The following is a 21,977-nucleotide window of genomic DNA, read 5'->3' as shown; positions in this document are numbered from 1 at the left end:
TTCAAATCGTGGAATAAGTTGTTAATTTCTTGTGAAGGTAAGAAGAAGGGACAACCTGTGTTAAAAAGACTATTTCCAAATGGTTGTCTAAGGCTGTTATCTTTTGTTATACTCAGCACAATAAAACTATTCTAGACAAGGTCAAGGCCCACTATACTAGGGCCTTGACTTAATCTGTGGCTTTTTGGAAAGGGTTGGAATCTAGTTGTATTCTAGAAGCTGCAACTTGGTCCTCAGTACATACTTTTACAAAGCACTATAAGCCTGATTCCTTCTCTAGGTCTAGATCAGACTTTGCTCAGACCATTCTCAAACAAGAATCTTCTCCTTCCACCTCCTAATTTAGTAAGCTAGGGTACCCATATAGCCAAGACTGCTGCAGCAGTGATAGATGATGAACATAGTACAGTTGTGTAAGTAAACTTACCATAACAGTAGATGCTGAGATGATCATGACCTTGTTTTTTGGTATGTTGCTTAAACCAGGGTGTTGAGATTTATTTTTTTGTTATTCCTAGCATTGTCCTTTCAGGGCTCAGCCTCCCTCTCTCTGTTGGCTTGAAAGCTCTGAAGAGTTTGACCTTTGACACCTAAACTTGTCTTTTTAGTCAGGTCGGCTCAAGCTGACTGATGGTTTAGTGTGTGGAAGCTGGACAGCTGTCATATTATATGCAGGATATAACCCACGTAGCTAAGGCTACTGCAGCAGTGATCATTCAAACATCCACTGTTACAGTAGGTTTACTTACACAACTGTACTTTTTCCTGAGCTGGTGTATAGGTTGCCTTTAGAAGCAAACTGCATTCCAGGACCTCTTCCCAAGGTCACAGAGGTGATAGCTAGTTGTTTGCTTATGTAAATTATGACTGTGGTGTGATTTGCAGGGTCCCTAGTTCTCCAGACTGTCCAAAGGTTTTGAGAGCCTGAATTGTTGCCATTGTCTCTTTTATGTTTATATATAGTTTTTCTTTCTTGGAGTTGGGGTGCCCTTTAGTTTAAAATCCAAGGTATGCGTACTGGCTAAAGCTTTTGCTACCCCATAGTGTCCGTTTTAGGCAGAATCCCAATAATAGACATTTCAGCATAACTAACATATGTGTCCCAAAACTGTATCACATTAAGGTGTCTCTCCTTAATACCAAAAGCCTAAACAATAAATAGCTTGAGCTTGAGACACTCTTGCATTTGGAAAACATTCATGTTTGTGTAGCTACTAAGAGTTGGACTAAATGTCAAGAGAGCACTCCTTCTACACCAGGATTTTTGGGCTTCTTATCTTTCAGACTCAATGGCAGTGGTGACAGAGTCTCTGTGTTTGTCAGGAAACATATTACCTCCAGACAGATTCGTAGGGACCCCCAAATTGAACTAACTAAACTAGAGAACATGCTAGATAATGTTAATTATCCACTACTAGCTTGTTACAGAACATGTTTTTTTGTCCCCTAATGACCATGTAAGATTCCTCGGTGTTCTAAATAATCTCCATATTAGTAAAAAAAATAACTTACTTTGGGTGACTGTAGCTACCTTTTAATAAACCAGGACACCTATACCTCCATTGTAGGATATGCCCAAAAATTCCTAGAACTTATTAAACAAAAGTTCCCTTAAGAAATTGATAAATAAACCTTCTAGAGGACACAGCATTTATGACCTGAATGTTACAAACATGGACACCACTTGCAGTACTGCTTTGTTATCTCCATTCCCCATGAAGGTTGTCCATACGCTTGTGATCTTCTTCCTTCTCCTTTAAACTCCCAAAAGTTGAATTTAAGGACTGCAAGCATGCCAACCTCAACCTACTCTGTGATAAAATATCAAAATACACTTATGACTGTACCTCTCCTAACCATATTACATCTGTAAGGCTGACTAAGGCTTTCTACACCCATTTTGAAAAAGGCATAGAGCTAGCAGTCCCTATCAGAACCAGATTTATGTATAGTTGCTAGATATAATTAATGAGCCTAGACCAAATTCCCAACTGCCACAAATCATTGTCTGGTTAAGTAACTTGCTCAAGGTCACACAGTAATCAAATGAAGATGGAAAGATTCAAACTATGTATGCTGAAAACAGGAAGCAGCTCATTAGCAAGTCAGAGCTTTAGTCCTCTGTGATAACTGCAAATAAACATGGAAGGAATCAAACCCTGTACCCTGGGCACAGGAAGCAGCTCATTAACAGCTCAAAGCTTTAGTCCCCTGTGATAACTGCAAATAAAGGTGGAAGGAATCAAACCCTGTACCCTGGGCACAGGAAGCAGCTCATTAACAGCTCAGAGCTTTAGTCCTCTGTGATAACTGCAAATAAACATGGAAGGAATCAAACCCTGTACCCTGGGCACAGGAAGCAGCTCATTAACAGCTCAAAGCTTTAGTCCCCTGTGATAACAGCAAATAAAGGTGGAAGGAATCAAACCCTGTACCCTGGGCACAAGAAGCAGCTCATTAACAGCTCAGAGCTTTAGTCCCCTGTGATAACTGCAAATAAAGGTGGAAGGAATCAAACCCTGTACCCTGGGCACAGGAAGCAGCTGATTAAGAACTCAGAGTTTTAGTCCTCTGTGATAACTGCAAATAAAGGTGGAAGGAATCAAACCCTGTACCCTGGGCACAAGAAGCAGCTCATTAACAGCTCAGAGCTTTAGTCCCCTGTGATAACTGCAAATAAAGGTGGAAGGAATCAAACCCTGTACCCTGGGCACAGGAAGCAGCTGATTAAGAACTCAGAGTTTTAGTCCTCTGTGATAACTGCAAATAAAGGTGGAAGGAATCAAACCCTGTACCCTGGGCACATGAATCAGCTGATTAACAGCTCAGAGCTTTAGTCCCCTGTGATAACTGCAAATAAAGGTGGAAGGAAACAGCTCATTAACAGCTCAGAGCTTTGGTCCCCTGTGATAACTGCAAATAAAGGTGGAAGGTATCAAACCCTGTACCCTGGGCACAGGACGCAGCTCATTAACAGCTCAGAGCTTTGGTCCCCTGTGATAACTGCAAATAAAGGTGGAAGGAATCAAACCCTGTACCCTGGACACAGGACGCAGCTCATTAACAGCTCAGAGCTTTAGACCCCTATGATAACTGCAAATAAAGGTGGAAGGAATCAAACCCTGTACCCTGGGCACAGGACTCAGCTCATTAACAGCTCAGAGTTTTAGACCTCTGTGATAACTGCAAATAAAGGTGGAAGGAATCAAACCCTGTACCCTGGGAAAAGGAAGCATCTCATTAACAGCTCAGAGCTTTAGTCCCCTGTGATAACTGCAAATACAGGTGGAAGGAATCAAACCCTGTACCCTTGGCACAGGAAGCAGCTCATTAATAGCTCAGAGCTTTAGTCCTCTGCACTAACTGCCAGACTTAAAGCATATGACCCTGAGGAGATTTGAACCGACAACCTTCATCCCTTGTATTGTTCAAGGCACTTCATTTACAGGGTGAGCTACAGCAGTAGTCATAGGAAATTCAAAGACAAACCTCCCTGGTGGAACACTGCCACAAATAAACTATACAACAAAATAAAAAAAGAAACTCCTTAAATTATTTAGTAGACTCAAACTTCCTCTTGTCAAGGATAATATCAGAAGCATTACAAAAAGAACTTTATCAAGCCCATTAAAGGAGCCCGTGAATTTAGGCTGGTTTCTGAAACCAAACATGATTATAAATCCTTCTTTAACTATGTTAGGAAACTAAAAAAACACCCTGCATTGCATAGAACGTATTCATAATGATGGGTCCTATTCTAACCCCGCAGACATTACCAATATCCTTGCAAACAAATTTAGTAACAGCTTCACCCCGAGACTTCTGTTCGAAGCCCTTAAATATCCAAATCCCTTGTTTCCCCCAATTATCTCTACAGATCATTTACTGGAAGTGGTAACAAAGACCAGAAATACTTCCTGTGTGGGACCTGACAATATACTTGGTTGCTTAATTAACAGTGTTAATCGGGCTGTTGCTGACCCCCCCCCCAAACTGTTTAACCTAAGTTTAGCTACTGGTCTTGTCCCTGATGAATGGTGCATTGAAGTGGTGATGCCTGTCCATAAGGATGGCCTTGCAATCAAATCGGGTAATTACTGACCTGTCAGCCTTACAGACTTCATCTGCAAAGTCATGGAACATGCCATAACTGAACTCATAAAATGTGATATCAAGAATCTTGTTAGACTTGACCCCTAGCAGTTTGACTTTGCGAAGGGTAGATCTTATCTATTTAATCTGGTTATCTTGTTTGAAGGGGTTATAGGCTGAAGATGGTGGCCATGAAGTGCACTTGGTTACTGAGGCTGAAGGTGGTGGCTATAAAGTGCATCTGGTTACAGAGGTTGTAGATGAAGTGAACTTGGTTACCGAGGCTGAAGGTGGTGGCTATAAAGTGCATGTGGTTACAGAGGTTGTAGATGGTGGCCATGAAGTGCACTTGGTTACTGAGGCTGAAGGTGGTGGCTGTAAAGTGCATGTAGTTACAAATGTTGTAGATGGTGGCCATGAAGTGCACTTGGTTACCGAGGCTGAAGGTGTGGCTGTAAAGTGCATGTGGTTACAGAGGTTGTAGATGGTGGCCATGAAGTGCACTTGGTTACCGAGGCTGAAGGTGTGGCTATAAAGTGCATGTGGTTACAGAGGTTGTAGATGTTGGCCATGAAGTGAACTTGGTTACCGAGGCTGAAGGTGGTGGCTATAAAGTGCATGTAGTTACAAATGTTGTAGATGGTGGCCATGAAGTGCACTTGGTTACCGAGGCTGAATGTGTGGCTATAAAGTGCATGTGGTTACAGATTTTGTAGATGGTGGCCATGAAGTGCACTTGGTTACTGAGGCTGAAGGTGTGGCTATAAAGTGCATGTGGTTACAGAAGTTGTAGATGATGGCCATGAAAGTGCACTTCATTACCGAGGTTGAAGGTGGTGGCTATAAAGTGCATGTGGTTACAGAGGTTGTAGATGGCGGCCATGAAGTGCACTTGGTTACCGAGGCTGGAGGTGGTGGCTATAAAGTGCATGTGGTTACAGAGGTTGTAGATGGTGGCCATGAAGTGCACTTGGTTACCAAGGCTGAAGGTGGTGGCTATAAAGTGCGTGTGGTTACAGAGGTTGTAGGTGGTGGCCATGAAGTGCACTTGGTTACCGAGGCTGAAGGTGGTCGCTGTAAAGTGCATGCAGTTACAGAGGTTGTAGATGGTGGCCATGAAGTGCACTTGGTTATCGAGGCTGAAGGTGGTGGCTATAAAGTGCATGTAGTTACAGAGGTTGTAGATGGTGGCCATGAAGTATACGTGGGGTATCTTGACTTGACCAAGGCCTTTGACACCTTTCCCTATGCAAGCTTAAATGCTTTAAAAATCAACCCATATGTGTTAAGATGGATTGCAAACTGGCTGAAAGACAGAATCTGCACCATGTGAGATGCAGGTACCTCATTAGAAAGTATGAAAATGACCTATGGTGCAGTTCAGGGTTTGGTTCTGGGACTTCTCCTTTTTGGTATTTAGTTCTCAGATCTCCAAGCAGAGAGCCATAACTTCTAGGTAACAAAGTCTGCAGATGACTGCAAACTGTGAGTTGTTGTTAAGTCACCCTATGATATCCAAACCCTCTAGAATGAACTCTCCCCAGTAAAATATTGGTGTCCTAAAATGGGCTCAAACTAAATGCTAAAAGTGTAGTATCCTCACTAGGCATCTCTCCATTCATTACACTGTATAGACGGATCTACTGTGTTTTACCGAAATAACACTTTAACAAATGCTATATAGCCGAACCTCAGTTTAACGAACATACACTTACCCGAAAATGGACTATCGTGGACTACATCTACAGCAAGAATGGTTGGCATTGTCTGGTAATACAGATGTGGTGTTTTTTTATTTTTGTTAAGGTTTGTAATGGGAGGGGTACTTAAAATGCTGAGTAAGGTTGTAATAGATTGTGGTACAGTGAAGATAAGGAAATATACCCTTTTCCCCACTGTAGTACGATCTCAGAGTTAGTATATATGTGGGATGTGGGGGTGCAGTGGGGCTTGCCCCCCCCCCTGCAAATAAGTGTTTGTAATGTTTCTTTCTGTGTTTTTGTGTTTACTGGACATGAAGTCCACAATAGTCCATTTTCAGTTAAGTGTACATTCGTTGAGCTAGGGTTCGGCTATGTGGCATTCATTAAAGTGTTATTTCGGTAAAACAACATAGACCCATATAGACAACACACCACTTCAAAATGAAAATGTAGCCAATGGACCTAGGAACCTGGGTTGATAATTCCAAATGTTTTGATCATCATATGATGATAGTTGCCAGGAAATCCTTTTATTTAGCTCTGCTAATTGCCAAAGAAATACCAAGGTCTAAAAAGAGGTAATCACTCCGGTATAGTCACCATTCATCAGGCCAGTTATTGAGTATAATGCCCCCTTTATGATGTGTCTCACTAAACATATCAAATAATTAGAAAGACCCCAAAGGTTCCTAACCAAAAATATGATCTGAGCTACTAAGAGAGACTGGAAGTTCAATCCCTTTATTCCATGTCAGACTTTTAAGGGGATATCTCTGTCTAGTTTACCAGATCATTAGATACCAAGTTATCCTGAGCATCTTATTTCTCCTTAAGTCCAATATTTCCAGCAGTACTAGAGTCAGTGACCTAAATCTTCACTAACAGATAAATAAAGCAAAGTGGAGAGAGGTTTATAGCCCAGCACCTTCCAAACCTCAGAAGTAAACTTCCTGTGTGTTAAGCAGTACAACTCACTACTTTCCTTTAAAGATAAACCAGATGACTGGATGAGTATACACAAATTTACTTTGGGATTGGCTGGTATGTGCAACCTGAGGGAGGGTACTGGCAAGGCATGAATAGTCACAAGACTCAGTGACCTTGAAATATCTATGAATAATCTGTGCACCAGCATGCTATGTCTGAAGTGTCCTTTGTTGAGGTCTGGTTTGGTGAAGGTGGCCTAAAGATTATAACCTCATTCATTCTTTCGACCATCACAGTTCTGTCTTCCTATAGGGTAGGAGTGGATGGTGTGCTCCACTGGATGAGAGGGTTGGTCCCACATATTCTTTAGGTACCACTGAAGTTTCCTCAAATATAATCTGGCTAGAGGCACAAGTATGGTGGATGCCATGTGGCCCAGAATGTTCAGGAACTCCCTGGCTGTTACCACTGATTTCCTTAGCATGTTCTAAAAGAAGGTAGAGAGGGACTTTAGCTTTTCTTGTTGTAGGTAAACCATTGCTAAGTTAGTATCCAGAAAGGCATCCAAAAAAGTCACTGTTTTGGTTGGGCATACGTTTGACTTCTGCTCATTCAAGGAGAAACGTAGCCTGCTGATGTAGTTTCCAGTGCTCTTCTCCTGAGATATACTTAAATAAGGCAATCATTCAGGTAGCGGTTAATGTAGATGCTCCTGGTGTTGCAGTGAACTATCACTCATGTCATTCATTTTACAAAAACTGGGTGTAGTAGACAAACCAAAGGACAAGGAGATAAATTTAGTAATGGTTAGTCCCTGCTGCAGACCTCAGGTAGTGTCCCCACATCTTTTGAAGATAGGTTTGAGGAAGAAGACATCTTTGAGTTCTAAAATCATTGATCGGGCCTGAGTATCCCAGGTAGGGCAAGAGGGCCTGTAGAGCCCTCATCTTGAATTTTGAAGTTCTTAAGAACCATTTATCCTTTATAAGTCTAGCAAATGTGCCTATGGCCTGTGTTTTCCTGGAACAAGAAATAGTCTGGAGTAAAACCTTTTACCATCCTGGCCAGTGGGAACAAATTCTGTAGTTCCTTAAAAGTAGCATTTTTGCTAAGAGGTTGGTTGACAAGACTTTTCTTGTCTTTTAGTACAGATGGGAGTCCTCTATTTTTTGGTTTGGATAGGAAATATAATTTGTACCCTCTGGAGACAATCTCTTATATCCACTGGTCCAAAGTTATATTCGACCAAGTCTGGTAGAAGAAGGCAAACTGACCACTAAGCCAAGGGCAGTGAGGAAGTGAATTGGGAAGATCAGGGTGGGAGTTTTAAATGGGAAAGGAAGAAGCTGGTATTGTCACATCTGTTCACTTCTGGGGACTGAGTCCTGTGCGTCCCCAAACCTCCTTCTCTTCTTACTTCCATTTTCTTTGGGTGTTTTTTCTGTGACCTTATTGTAAGGTCCTTGCTTAGAGGTGTACATCGTGTTATATTTGAGAATAGGAGGATGAAATCTGTTTGATTTCCTGCATAGTTTTCCTTTTATGCACAGGATATTCAGCATCAGGTTTGGCTCCTTTTAACTCTGCCTGGCATAATGTGGAACAGTTGCCCTCAGCACCTAAAAAGTCCAACTTCTCTCTGTGAGTTCTATCTGCATCAAAACAGACAACTAATTGGGTTTGCCACCTCGGGCATGAACTTTTTTATTATTGCACTATTCTGTTTAATATGAAAACATTTGTTGCTGTTACACTGCTGTATTTGTAGTAAAAACATTACTTTTATATATACTGTGTAATCTCTGTGGTACATTGACTCAGAAATCCTTTGGTTGGCAGTTTTGAGCAAGTGCATGTAAGTGGCACTTAAATGTCCCTGTCTTTTGTGGTACATACACTATGTTACTACTGATTCAGAGACACTTTTTAAAGACTTTTTATGCATCTTTTCCTTACACTATCAGGTCTTACCTTTAACCAAGCACTGTGCTGTTGATCATATTCCTGTGCACACTAACTGACCTCCACTGACATGGGTGGTGGGGCCCACTTCACTATCCTCCCTCATTGCCTTTATGTGGTGTGAATCTCTCCCATACACTCCCACTGGTGCTGGGCACAATCTTATTGGAGCATATCTAGAGGGGGAGTGAACTGGTATACCCAGCAATAGATATGGGGCACTGGATATGCAGAGGGAAGGAAAAAAAAGCTAAAAACATAGGTTGGCATACAATACTCTCATCTACTTCTAGGAGAATTTTAGAAAGTTCTGGCATTACAGATGATAAAGTCCAGAATAGAATACTGTATACCATTATTTGCTCTAAACTCTGGAGAGAACACCCACATTGTGCAAGTGACATTCATAACCCTGGGTGGACCCATCTGCATAGCTCTTTAAAAACACATATGGTTACCAGTAACTGCTAGGACCACTCTTCTTACTCAATAGTTTGACATTCAGACTATTTCACTGCCCACCTCTAGGACATGCACTATAACACAGGCAGACAGACTGTTCCCTACATGCCCCTACAGACAATGCCATCTGTTTGTCACGATCACATTACAAGGCAATAGGTGAAAAACCGTTTACAAAACCTGCAGCTGCAGCATGGAACTATCCCTAGATATCCAAAAACAATTGAGATTAAGTGCGTTCAAAGAGGAGCTACTTCATTTTCTTAGTAATGAGTTCAAGTGCCAGTGTTTTGACAATGGCTGAATGAGGGCTCTACCAACCACCTTATATATGTGCACAGCTAAACACTATCTTACTTCTAAACTGCATTAGCACTCTTGTTTGACGCATGCTGTACATATAAATACTGCTTTAAGTCTCTTCTTTCATTTCTTCTAGGTCGTGTTTCTATAAACCCATATGTTGCCCTCTTTAAATTGTAAACTGTAATTGTTATTGATGTTTAATTGTATCTTCCAGTTCACTCCATTGTTGTTCTGTAAATGAACTGTCAAACTATTTCAGTTGTACAACTAACAATGAATTGTAATTATCTGTTGAAACTTTTGACTTTGAAACTTGTGACTGTCTATCTGGCTTGGCTCATAACTAAAAATTGTCTGTGCACAAACCCACCTACCTGGTCAACAAAGTAAATAAGTTAAGTAAGTAAATAAATAAATAGACCGGTCCACAACTTGTCTTATGGGTATAATGACAATTCAGCACTGCAGCAATAAGATATTATATCGCCCAGCAAGGCTGAACTCTCACTGCCAACCGTTACCTTTAATAGAACCTAATACCCACCATTTCACTTCCCTGCTCAGACCTCCTCTTCTTAACCTAGATCTTTATTCCCTTTTTCCAAACAACCTCTACACCAGCCTACCCTAATAATCTCCATGCTGACCCCTCTGAGCCACCCCTTAATGCTTTCTATTTCTTATACTAGCCAATCACAATTACTTCCTTTAAAACTGTCAGCATATTCAAAAGTTGTTCTAATGCCCAGCACCTCACCTATTTTCTCACTTTCATTTTAAATCCTTCAAGATGAACAGACATTTAAAAAAGCCCCCTTATTCAATCTCAAAACCTTTCTCAGAATAATCATTCAGATTGCTCAACTTCTATGTATCTTTCTCCTTCATAGTTAGGTCCTCACAACTTCATTACTCCCAACTCTAACCCTCATCCTTAACTTTACATTTGACCCCCTCAAAATAGTGTCACTAAATGTCGTACGTTAATAAACTAGAACAGTTAAACATATTTCTGTCTATCCAAACTCCAGACATTCTTGCTGTCACTGAATCATGGGCTGAACAAAAAGCTCCCAGTCTGAGCTTCTACTTTCTAAGGAATACATATACAGTGCCAGGACAGGAACTAGAATGAAAGAAGAAATGCTCTTTCCTTTTAAAACAAAACTTTAAGAAAAATACATTCCTATGCATAAAAGTCATCAGGTAATAACCATGATCCAAAGTAACTAGCAAGAAATGTAGCTGTTCAAAGCTGTTAGAAACTTAAGTACCCTTACCCTAGCAGTAGCGTACCTCCTTAATCCAGCTAATTCAGCTAATCAAAAGAAATGTATCACACTATTCAGTGACATAAGAACTTATACTAAAGTGTACAAAGACATAACCAACTTTGGAGGATTTAAATCAGCCTCCTCATCCCCTTATATGTAGAAATCCTTGATGCCATTAGCAATCAAGGTCTCACTCAACTCATAAATGATCACACTAAACCAAACTACAAAACAAATAACCACTCTTTCAGTGTAAGCCAAACTACTAAACAAATAACCACTCTCTCAGTGTAAACCAAACTACAAAACAAATAACCACTCTCTCAGTGTAAACCAAACTACAAAACAAATAACCACTCTCAATGTAAACCAAACTACAAAACAAATAACCACTCTCTCAGTGTAAACCAAACTACAAAACAAATAACCAATCTCTCAGTGTAAACCAAACTACTAAACAAATAACCACTCTCTCAGTGTAAACCAAACTACAAAACAAATAACCACACTCTCAGTGTAAACCAAACTACTAAACAAATAACCACTCTCTCAGTGTAAACCAAACTACTAAACAAATAACCACTCTCTCAGTGTAAACCAAACTACAAAACAAATAACCACTCTCTCAGTGTAAACCAAACTACAAAACAAATAACCACTCTCAATGTAAACCAAACTACAAAACAAATAACCACTCTCTCAATATAAACCAAACTACTAAACAAATAACCACTCTCTCAGTGTAAACCAAACTACAAAACAAATAACCACACTCTCAGTGTAAACCAAACTACTAAACAAATAACCACTCTCTCAGTGTAAACCAAACTACTAAACAAATAACCACTCTCTCAGTGTAAACCAAACTAGAAAACAAATAACCACTCTCTCAGTGTAAACCAAACTACAAAACAAATAACCACTCTCAATGTAAACCAAACTACAAAACAAATAACCACTCTCTCAATATAAACCAAACTACTAAACAAATAACCACTCTCTCAGTGTAAACCAAACTACAAAACAAATAACCACACTCTCAGTGTAAACCAAACTACAAAACAAATAACCACTCTCTCAGTGTAAACCAAACTACAAAACAAATAACCAATCTCTCAGTGCAAACCAAACTACAAAACAAATAACCACTCTCTCAGTGTAAATCAAACTACTAAACAAATAACCACTCTCTCAGTGTAAACAAACTACAAAGCAAATAGACTCTGCTACACTTTGCTGTAAGGGAAAGGTTGGTTTGCTTTTTATTTGTTGTATTTTGTATTAATTTATTGCCTTTTTATATTTTGAGTCTGTGATTTGTTTTCTTTACCTTGTGTTTTGTTTGTGTTCTGCTTTTAACTGCATATTAAAACTTCAAAATACCCCTCAGTTCTGTCTCTTGTGAGTCAGGCAGAAATTAGAACTGATCAATTAAGGACTCATACATAAGACAGAAGAGGTCACTTAAGGTTAATCGTTTGTGAACTGAGGGGGTGGAGCTAGGAACTAAACCTTTATTTAAGGGGTAAAATAAAACATTTCAGACCTTTATTGGAAAGGCTCACCCAGACTCTGCTACACTTTGCTGTGAGGGGAAAGGTTGGTTTGCTTTTTATTTGTTGTATTTTGTATTAGTTTATTGTCTTTTTATATTTTGAGTGCTGTAATTTGTTTTCTTTACCTTGTGTTTTGCTTGTGTTCTGCTTTTAACCGCATATTAAAACTTCAAAAGACCCCACAGCTCTGTCTCTTGTGAGTCAGGCAGAAATTTTTCTCCACCCCCCTACCCTGTCACTGTTGTGTTCTTAAATACCACTGTCTTTCTAGTTGCCTGCCTCTTATGTTAATTTGACCATATATCTGATTTCCTCTCTGATTTCACTGGCTTGTGTGAGTAAGCACAAAATTATCATTTTGTGAAATCACTCCCCTTGAACTATTTAAATTTATTGTCCATTCTACTGTATTCCATCGTACCGGAATACAAAAGTGATCACCCCCTTTCAATCTATCTTGGTGTTTTAAAAATAGTGACTCTCCACTAAAACTTAACTTTTTAGACATGTAAAACTTAAGTTTCCTACTTTCACATCTAACTTCTGTAGTGCACGCTGCAGTGTTTAGGATAAACCATTTTTTTTCATCTTACCTTTAAGCATCCCTGTGACTAGCACTTGCTCTAATACCTGATGGAAAGCACTAGGAAGCCTTAAACTGATACAAGCACTCAACTCTCCTTATTAATAAGGAGAAATTAATCATAGGCACTAAACAGCCTGTAATTGCAAAGTACCTTGCTAAGGTAAGGGAAAACAGCTTCTGGACTTTTCAAAAAAAAAAAAGCACTAAACCAGGCATGTCCAAGGGTCAGCTTCCGTTGATTTCTCCTCTCCACCTGGTGAATCTGGGCATACTGGGGCAATGCAGCAATTGCCTCATGTACACAGACAACCCTCTCCTCCTACCACCCAACACTACAACCTGTGAGAGATACACTTACATAACCAAACTGGAAGCAAAGCACTCTCCACCCAAGATTGTGCTAGACAGTCAAGAGGAGAAGGTTAACACCCGCACTACACCTCAAGCAACACATAGCCCTTCTAAACTCACACCACCAACACCCACACATAGCAACATTAAATCCACATATGTGGAGGCCCTTAACTGTAACCTGCTCAAGCAACAAGGACCTCCGAAGCTGAAACACAAACAAACACCAATCACAACCAAAGTGTCACATAGCTCACAACGCCAGTGTGCCACCCAGCAACATCCCTGAAAGCAAGACAACGTACCTAACACTTTAGTCATAGGTGACTCTATAGTCAGGCACACTGATGTCCCACTCACCAGGCTGAACAAGGAGAAAATTACAGTGAGCTGCCTGTCAGGTGCCAGGATCCGCCACATAGCTCATGCGCTCAAGTCACTCCACAACAAGTACAAATATGTCATTGTTTATGTTGGAGTGAATGACTTGAGACGTACCTCCCTGGACTACATGAAAAGAGACATGGAAGAGCTCTCGGATCATGTGGCCCAGGCAGGTATGACCCTAGCCCTGAGTAGCATCCTGCCTTCACGCAGAATGATACCACAATATAAGGACAAGATGATTGACTTCAACAATTGGCTAAGCTTCTGGTGTCATTCAAAGGGGATCCAGTATCTGTCTGCCTGGGACGACATGATCGACAGACCATGATGCCTTGCCAGAGATGGTCTGCACCTGTCGCCCCTGGATTCAGGTTACTGGCAAAGGCTCTTGCCACCCCTATAGTGCCTTTTTTAGCCAAAGTTCAAAGAACAAAACCACCACCGTAACAGGTACAAGCATGCAAAATCTGAAGGTAATGCTACTCAATGCCAGAAGTCTAAACCTCAAAATGCAGTCTCTCTCGAGGCACTCCTAAAAATGGAGAACATTGATATCTGTGCAGTAACTGAGACCTGGTTCAAGGACTCCAGAGAGCACCCCTGCAATACCAGGCTACAACTCTTACCACACTTTTCGGCCAACAAACCAGGACCGAAACACTAAAGGTGGAGGAGTGTCCATATTCACCAAGGATATTCACACCACCAGGTTAGTTGCCCAACACAATGCATCTGAAATTCTCCAGGTGCAACTAACACTAGATAAGACTGCAATCCAAATTGTAGCTTGCTACAGATCCCCGACCATGCCCCAAGATTCTCACTGCACCTTTCTAAACATTTTGGAAAATATTAATATACAACCAAACACCCTAATACTGGGTGATTTCAACTACCCTGCCATTAACTGGGAAAACTACTCGTGTACCAACACCTTTGCCCAACGGTTCTTGGAATTCATAAATTCCAATGCCCTGGATCAGCTAATCCATAATCCCACCAGGGGCTCCAATATCCTAGACCTGGTCATTACCAACATGGGAAATCGATGCTCAACACCTATGGTCACCCCCTCGTTGGTCAGGTCAGACCATAAGCTAATCACCCTTAACATCCACATCCCACCCCCAGTAAGGAAACCTCCATAAAAAACTTCTCCAAAGCCAACTTCATGCTACTCAAGTCAGAAGTTACAAACTTCATGACACCCATGCAGATGGGAACTGAAAGTTCGACTGCTGAGTCCTACAATAAGGCACTGCACGAGCACATCCACTCATGCATGAATCGTGCCATCCGAAATAGAACCAAGATGTTCTCCTCCAAAAAAAGGAAGAAACTGTTGCAGAAAAGAGGAAAATCCCAGGATGCAAAAAACTCCCTTACCAGCCTCAGTAAGAAGCTGAGATCCCTCATAAAATCCTCCAAAGCTAGTTGCGAAAATAAAATTGCCAAAGATTCCAAAGACAACCACAAGGCATCCTATAACTATGTCAAGAATCTAAATGTCAATGCTCAGATCTGCTCTGAGCTACAACAGAATGGCATTAAATATACTGATCCCAAAGATATTGCCAATATCCTTGCAGATTAATTCAGTGCCAACTTCACCCCCTCTCACCCCCTAAATGGCCCGTCTCAATACCGGAAGATTGCCAAATTCCGGTAATAATGGCCACACAGGTAAAAAACGCACTCTCCAAAGCTAAGAATACAGCATCCATGGGACCAGATGACATCCCGGGCTGTGTACTACATGAACTACAAAATGAACTGGCACCTCACCTAAATGTCATGTTTAATCATACCCTCACCTCAAGCTTCATGTCCACAGAGTGGTGCACAGCTACAGTTATCCCACTCCACAACGGGGGATCCACCTTGGATCCCAGGAACTACATCCCCATCAGTCTGATGAGCCTGATCTGCAAGGCCATGGAACGTATTATCATGGAACTTATAAACAAAGACATTGGCAACCTTAAAACACTGGACCCCACCCAGTTTGGATTTGTGAAGGGCCAATCTTGTCTTCTGAACCTGATTGACTTCTTCAAATCAGTCTCCAGAGCCGTGGACGAGGGTAAGGCAGTCCACACAGCCTATCTGGACCTCGCCAAGGCCTTTAACACCATCCCCCACTCTGGAATCATAGATAAACTTACTAAGCTGGGCATTAATCCCTATGTCACTCGATGGGTTGCCAACTGGCTTACTGACAGAACCCACACTGTAAAAGTAGCTGACTCCAAATCCAGGTCCAGACAAGTGACAAGTGGAGTACCTCAGGGTTCAGTCCTGGGACCTGTCTTCTTTGGCATCTAATTCTCTGATGTACAGGCCAACACTAAGGGACTCTGGCTAATAAAGTTCGGAGATGACTGCAAACTGGGAGCCATTATTGGATCCCAAATTATGTTGATACTCTACAAAAGGGCCTTACAGAAACAGATGCTTGGTGCCAGAGCCATGGGCTCAAGCTCAATGCCAAGAAATGTATAGTTATCCCCTTTGGGAAAAAAACATGTACCCGTGAATTACCACATAGGTGGCAGTACACTAAACACCGAAAGTGTGATAAGAGACTTAGCAACACAGATGGACAGTGGTCTCACCTTCAATAAGCACATCGCCACAACAGAAAAAGGAGGTCATTGTCCCATTGTACTCATCCCTCATTAGACCCATTATAGAATACAACACCCCATTTGGTATGTACCTCTCAAGACATCTTAAACAACTGGAAAGGCCGCAGAAATACCTCACTAAAAGAATCGCAGGCCTAAAGCAGATGCCCTATGCTGACTGTCTTAAAAAAACTCCAGCTATACTCTGTCGCATATCGTCTACTCCGAGACGATCTCTGCTTAACATACAAGGCCATGCCAAACCCAGAGCTGTTGGACATGCTACACTTAAAGAAATCCCAATCCCTCAGAGACACACGCTCCAGGAATCTAAACCATGTCATCACAATAAACAAAACATGCTGGAAGGATAGGTTCCTGACCCAGAGACTCCCCAGACTCTGGAATAGATTGCCCATACATATCAAGCAGAGCACCTCTTTGGCCCTCTTCAAAAGGAACCTTAATGACTGAATGGGAGAAAGGAAATTAACCCCAGGGATCACGTCAGTCGCCCTGCTAGACAGGGGTCCAGGGATAGCCTAGTACCAACCTATGAAACTATGAATCTAATAACCACTCTCTCAGTGTAAACCAAACTACAAAACAAATAACCACTCTCTCAGTGTAAACCAGACTACAAAACAAATAACCACTCTCTCAGTGTAAACCAAACTACAAAACAAATAGCCACTCTCTCAGTGATATCATTTTTATTTATAACCCCATAATACTTTCAACCCCCTGTCTGTGTGTCTCTCTCTCTCTGTCTGAATGAATGACTACTGCTTGATTACTTTTTCCCCTTAAAATCATGAACATAAAACCTACTCCAGTACTAGTCACTTTCAGGCCAATAGCTTAGCAAAGAATAAAAGCCCTCCAAGTAGGACTTTCACAAATTCGGAACTCTAACTTGCTGGACAAGACCCCTGATATTATTGTGATGTCATTCACCAGTTCCCCCCACAGCTTACAACATACATACTTCCCTAAAATCTTTAAACTATTGCAAAATGAATAACTCACTAAATAATAGAATCCAATAAAAACGAAATAACATCCAGGGTAAAGTGCCTCTTTAAGAGATAAACAACAAATGAACAAAAAACAAAAAGAGGCACACCAAGAAAATCAAAGCTGACCTTTTTGTTCCACAAGGAAGCTCTTTCACGTCACTAAGGACGCTTCATCAGACTTTAGATAACACAAAATATCAAAAACGTTTTAAATAGTAATTCAAAAACTATTGGACCAATAAAATTACACGCGGAATTAAGATACTCATTAGTGTTTTAAAGATACAGATTACTTTGTTACGAAATGCGTAGTCAACAAAGAGTAATGAGTTCAGTAGGAAGGGTGCTTCTCATGCCATAGTAGTAACCAGTGTGCCTGTACAGCTAATTGTAACATCTTTATCCACCCAAATACAGCACAAACATACTTTCAATCACTATACAGATTGTTCATCGAGGGATATGGTGTATTTAGCAATATGTCAGAAATGCACTAGTTTCTATGTGAGTAAAACTAATAGGACACTCAGAGAAAGAATTAGAGAACACATATATGCCATCAACAAGTTGGATGAAAGGAACGCCTTAGCAAGACACGCAGTACAATATGGCACTAGTCATAGATTTACATTTATGGTATTAGAAACAGTATATAGAACAGTGAGACTAGGTAACATCAAGACTTATACAGAGAAACAGGAAGGCAGATGGATAATTAAGCTACAAGCAGATAAAGGTCATGGTCTGAATGATATAATTTCTCTAAAACCATTTTTAGCAGATCGTCCTTTGCCTCATTAATATAATGATTATTCAGTTGTAGGCATTCTCATATGAGATGTATGTAATTTTTGTAATAAAGCTTTTATAATAATAAAGTTTTCTAGAATAAGATTTTTACTTTAATTTTAATAAGTAAATATACTATACATACATTTTATATGAATTGTGAATGAGAGTCTTCTATTACTTTTATTGTTTTATTCTATCTGTGTGTCTTTAAAACACTAATGAGTATCTTAATTCAGCGTGTAATTTTATTGGTCCAATAGTTTTTGAATTACTATTTAAAACGTTTTTGATATTTTGTGTTATCTAAAGTCTGATGAAGCGTCCTTAGTGACATGAAAGCGCATACTTGTGGAACAAAAAGGTCAGCTTCGGTAGTCGTGGTGTGCCTCTTTTTGTTTTTTGTTCAACTCGCCAAATAACTCAAAGCTCTTTACAATTACAAGGTAAGACCTTGAAACTCCGGAATAGCCCTCCAATATAAAAAGGACAACAAATCACCCTGATTAGTAATTTAGCCGAAAGTGCCACCAAAACATGCAAAGCCATCTTTCTAAAAAAAACCTTCTTAAACTGCCCTCCAAAATAACCAGAAAAAAGTCTGGACTTTATTGATCAAATTGCAGGCTAGGATTCACATAGCAACTCAGTAAATAAAGACACTGTCTTCATATATTTAGGATTACTAACTCCTCTGGACTTTCTTAATGAAATCTCTTTAACTCCCTCTCTTCTGCCGTTAGACGCAGTGCGTACTTCATTTGCCCCGTCCTTATCCTGACTGTCCTCCTTTCTGTTTGAAAAGAATCAAATGAAAAGAAGTTGCCACCATTGTATACAAAATACCTGCTAATGTCCCAGATGACGCAGGTGCAGGTTTATCACTCTTCACCAAAATGTCATACTTAATCCTGTGCCTTACCTCTGGAAACTGTGCTTAATGAAAAACTGCATTGCATGACCAGTGGAAAATGGCAGTAGTTAAACCTCTTCCCAAAACCTCATCACCCTCAAAAGCAGTTTGTTTGTTCTATTTCCATGTTACCTAATCTCATCCAAATGCTAGAAAAAATAATCTATAACAAAATCTCAGAATACATTCAGGCCCATATGGTACTGTGTAGAGTTCTCTGTGGCTTGTGGTCAGGCAGAAGTGCCATGACTGCTCTGTATACTTTGTTGGATCATATTCTCTAAATATAAACAAAAGACATCATACAAACTCCGTATTTATCAAGCTCACAAATGATTTCAGTTTCCTGCACCATACCCTCCTTATAGCTCCTGGGCATCTTCATGCTTTAAATCCTTCAAGATGAACAGACATTTTAAGATACAAATAGGCACAACCCTATTTCATTCTTTTGTTTTAAAAGGAGTCCCACAGGGATCAGTATTGCCTCCCCCCCCCCACACACACTAACCTTTCTAGTTATTCATTAGCAAACTACTGCCAAATCTTCTCCAACTATCCATCTTTCTTTAAGACAATGTTTTGATCTGTAGGCCCAAACCTTCCCCAACAATTGTTAAAAAAAACTAGACACTGACATTGGAATAAATGCTCAATAGTTGGCTTAGAAATCATTCAGTGAAACCAGTCTTTTCTATTTTTTGCCTTTGTGCCTACAGTAAATGTTGGATTTTCAGACTCTACAGTGCTGACGCTTTATTTGGGTTTATCTCAGTTGGCCCATGAGACTGGAATGTGGTTGCTGTTTCATGCATTGTTTTGGATCTGTTTCTAGGTTACAAATCACAAGCTTATACTTCATACAAAAAAAAAAAACATACTACACAATGAATGGTTTTGGTTCCAGTCCAAACTGTCCAACACTGCTAATATTTGGGTATCAACTTTCAATACTGTATACTAGTCGCCATATCAAACGTGAACAAACTGTTCCTGTGGCTTAGAAAATATCACGTCTTCTCCCCGAAGGAAGAGCAGCAATTAACAAAGAAGTCCTTCTCTCACAGTCAGAACATGGACTTCCAATTATTGTAGTCACCTACAAAAGAACCAAAATACCTACAAACTACTTAAACATTTGCTGGTTCATAACCATCTGTCTACAAACACAGTGTCATTCTTCCCTACTCTCAAAAGCCAAATGGCTTCCAGAATGACTCAGACCCACTGTGATGATGGCAGGATTAGTCTACAAACCTTTCATCCTAAACCTGTTTCCTTCTTTGCAGGTACACTTTCAGCTAGATCTTCCCCAGTCAACCTCAGGTCCCTCCTTCTCTCCATCCACCCTCACACGCCACATAATAAGTTTCATTCAACATAGCGCAGTCTGTAAATCTCTCCCAACACACACAAAATCTTTATCTTTCTACCAAAAATGTCATCACATAGTTAAACAGTACCTATGCAAAACTAACAATACAGATGCTTCTATAACAAAGGGACCACCTAAACTAAGCAAACCACTCTAATCCCCTCCCCTTACAGCTATAATACAGTCCTAAACAATCTAATGATATATCTCCATTCTTAAGGGTTTCCATTTTCCTCCCTTCTCTCTGTTTCTTCCTCCTCTAGAATAGTTTTCCACCCCATTTCATCATTTTCCCTTGGCTTTACTTTTCCCTCTCTACTCTCTCCCACTAACTTCTGCTTTTGTATAAGATGCAAATAGTTTTAATTTGTTTCAGAAATTTGTATTGCATTGTATTTTTAATGGGTCTACTTCATATGAATGAAAGCCCATATGAACAAATCCAAAATTACCAAGACGACTTTGCTGAAACTACATAAGACTGGAAACTTAAAATGCTGAGTCCGATATGAATAAAAATAAGTTACTGACGTGTAGTCAGTTGCAGCACTATACAGTATATTTAAAACACCCTTTCCCTCAAGGTAGTATGATCTCAGAGTTGGTATATTTAATTTATGTGTGTGTGGGGGGAAGAGCTCCCCACATTGGTGTGCAGGGGGGCTTTCCCCCTGCAAAAATGAAAGCATAAAAATGAATTGCTTGTTTTTCTTACCATGAGAAAAATGTTAATTTGGGCTTTCACTCATATGAAGTAGACCCTTTTAAATATATTTTTGTCCTCCTCTGTAGCTGACTATCAGCTGCTCTACTGAACCTAAGAAGCCTCCCTTGGACTTTCTCTGATCCATGTTCAGGGCAGGTAAGGAGATTAAGGTGCTTCAGGGCAACATCATATTGCTGCAGAGGAAGATATTTTGTTATGACCCAAATTCTGTCCTCATCTGCATATATACTGCCTTAGAATGGACATGCAATGGACATACTAATGTATCATTCTTGCCAGTGTGTCAACTCAGCCAATCCCTGCCTCCCTAAAGGCAATGTCCCCTTGTGTGTCCATGACCTCTGCTAGAGCTCAACCACTAGGTGTGCCCATGTGCACACCCCCGAGATGTGTGTGACTAGCCTCCCTTGCCAGTGCCTCAGACACCTGAGTCGTTAATTAAACGTGGGTCGCCTAGCTATAGTCCAGTTTTTATCCTTCTATTCCAAAGCATTGGCTTGATTATCTTGTATTACATTGATGTAACCAGCCTTAAAGGAAAACTCCACCCTACAACTAAAAAAACACTTTTTTTCACTCTTTGTTTCCTGACCTATTTTAACACCTCAAAATCAATCTAAGTGCTTTATTTGTAATTTTAGCCTGTTTTCTACAACATGGCTACCAAAGGGACTTGATGTATCAATGTGATCTTGTACTCCCTCAACACTTTCTCTTTCCCATAATACTTTGTATGACTCATGCCAGACATAAGGAAGTAACTTTGAATTCCTATGCTATTGACATATAATGGGATTTGAGAGGGTCGCTGTTAGTTTCTTTACCTTCTGTAAAAGGACTGTTTCTTTTCTGTCTCTACTCACCCACATTTATATTTGGCTCAGACCTTGTTTTACACTATACTTAGAAATTATCCAGCTA

This window comes from Protopterus annectens, chromosome 4.part0 (genome assembly GCF_019279795.1).
Source record: "Protopterus annectens isolate FY-2018-M chromosome 4.part0, PAN1.0, whole genome shotgun sequence".
NCBI lineage: Eukaryota > Metazoa > Chordata > Ceratodontiformes > Protopteridae > Protopterus > Protopterus annectens.
The sequence above is the reverse complement of the archived record's forward strand: the minus strand, read 5'-3'. Positions refer to the sequence as shown.